We start from the raw sequence: 2,148 nt of genomic DNA, 5'->3' as shown, positions 1-2,148 counted from the left end.
ACTGGATGTATCCCAGGTTACAATGTATTTTTAATATTTGTTATTGAAAGACTTTTCTGACTACAAAAACAGTTTCATTAAAGTTTCACTAAAGTGACAATTTCATATACTTTTGTTTCTCTGTTAAAAGGGCGAAAACTTTAGAGAGGGACGTTCGTTTGTAGTAACCCAATCTAACAACGGGTGGTTTATTTGTTTGTACTTAAGTACGAAGCTACACAATGGGCTGTGTGTGCTCTGCCCACCAAGGATATGGAAAGCCGGTTTCTAGCGTTGCAAGTCCAAAGACATACCACTATGTCACTGGGGAGGCAACAACGGGTGGTCTAGTGATCACTACTCCAAAATATTTTTACAGAATGATGTGAAATAATGAGTTCCCAAATTTCTGTAAATATGGTTAATGTTTAAGATACCTATATTTATAGGAAAATACACAGTGAATGTGTTATATATAGAACAGTTAATATCTATAACAATAAAAGTAAATTAGGCTTTTAGAGAAAAATTACCTTTAAAAACTGGTATTAATTTATTAACTTGGCGACGTTTCGAGCAAAGGCTCTTTTTCGAACCAGAAACAAGCCTATCTGTTAATGACAATTACAGGAACGTTTTGAAATGAAACAATACACAAAATAGAATGTAACGTTTTTTGGGTCACTTTTATGAAAATTTTTAGATGAATTTAGGTACACTAGATGGCGCTACATATCGGTTTATCTATACGTTTTCCACCTGATAAATCACTTTCAAAAAAACCTTCTATAAAACAATATATGCACAACAGAAATTAAATGAGGAGATGAAAATGTGTTATAATGGGGCGTAGAAAGAACAACAATAAAATGAACCTACAATATTATTGACTATTTGCAAACAGTAACTATGGAGACGAGGTAATGAAATAAGGATGAAGTCGAGAACAACAACAAAATTTTATAAACGATGAAGCAACTTGAAAATGTTCGAAGAAATTTTATAAATTGCTTCAGAGTTTTATTAGTTGAAAATACATATAAAAAACTTAAGGGTTTTTAGTATAATAAAGTAGTCAAGGATATATATCAAAAGAAAAGAGGCGACAAGAGGATGCCTGTGTTACGAAATAAGCTTTGAGAATAGATAAACAGGAACTTGGTTATGTAAGTAGTATCGCCTAGAAACAAGCAACAAGGCCCGTGTATTACCAAAATAAGCTTGAGAAGCGAGCTTGGAAACCAGTGACCAAGGTCAGCAGCAGAGTTAGTAAGAAATGCTGCATAGAAACAGGATGTAGACACCAGTACATATGACAATTTGAAGAATTGTTGACCTCGCCTTCTTAGAACTAGCTACAGAAAAGTTTAGGTTTGGTGAATGATATCGGCACTTTGAGGTGGTAGTAGTTACAGCACATGGGTGTAGCAGTGAATAGGCGGTCGGCTAACACCACTTATCTATGACCAATTACTTGAGAGTTTTGGTTGTGGTTGTGGTTTAGCCCGGGAATTCCCCTAAAGTATCCAAAAGGAGCACATGATTACTTGTCGGTGATGCTGTGTCCTATTTAGTAGGTCGAAATAATACAGAGAAAAGATAGTTTAAAAACCCATGTCAGAGGCTGAAAGTTAAGTTTTTCCGAGACTAAGAAGTTCTCTGGCGAGTTCTCCTACCAGCTCCTCGGACTGAAGAAAAGTTTAACAAGTTCTCTCCAGAAGTTCTCCAGCAAGATGAAAATGAAGTTCAACAAGATAGCTAAGGCTTCTACTACTCCAACTCTGCTGTAAGTATAATCTCTCTCTCGTAATCAGCTAGTGTAGAAAAATAGTAAATGTATGTAGGTAAAGTTTTTAATACTGTTACGTCTTCGTTTGTTAATTAACTTTCCATAACTTCGTTCCGACGAAACTTTAGCGACACAAGTCCTTACTTAATAAAACTGGTTTATTCTTTCCGAATATAACTTTACGATACACTTATTTTCAACAATCGCGCTAAAACAAACACTATAACGAACGAACGTTAACTTCAACAATACCCTGTGACTGCAGTTCAATTACTCACTATCTACACACACACATTATTATCCCGTCACGTTGTCACCCTCTTTTATATACCAGACTATCCTATATCTAGTAAATACTAGAGCATTCGCCAAGGTACAGG

At 35.4% G+C, this 2,148-nt stretch overlaps 1 protein-coding gene across 1 annotated transcript in view; it reads left to right on the top strand.

Annotated features, from left to right (window-relative positions):
* The first annotated feature begins 1,649 nt into the window (after positions 1–1,649).
* Positions 1,650–2,148, top strand: part of LOC111087870 (zinc finger protein 19-like) — a 33,558-nt gene continuing 33,059 nt past the window's right edge. Inside the window, exon 1 of the mRNA XM_022396083.1 lies at positions 1,650–1,765. The gene's annotated coding sequence lies outside the window, so the exon portion shown is untranslated. The remainder of the gene's footprint in view (positions 1,766–2,148) is intronic.

Source organism: Limulus polyphemus, unplaced genomic scaffold, assembly GCF_000517525.1.
Source record: "Limulus polyphemus unplaced genomic scaffold, Limulus_polyphemus-2.1.2 Scaffold2774, whole genome shotgun sequence".
Taxonomy (NCBI): Eukaryota; Metazoa; Arthropoda; class Merostomata; order Xiphosura; family Limulidae; genus Limulus; species Limulus polyphemus.
This window is presented reverse-complemented; position numbering and strand designations above follow the sequence as displayed.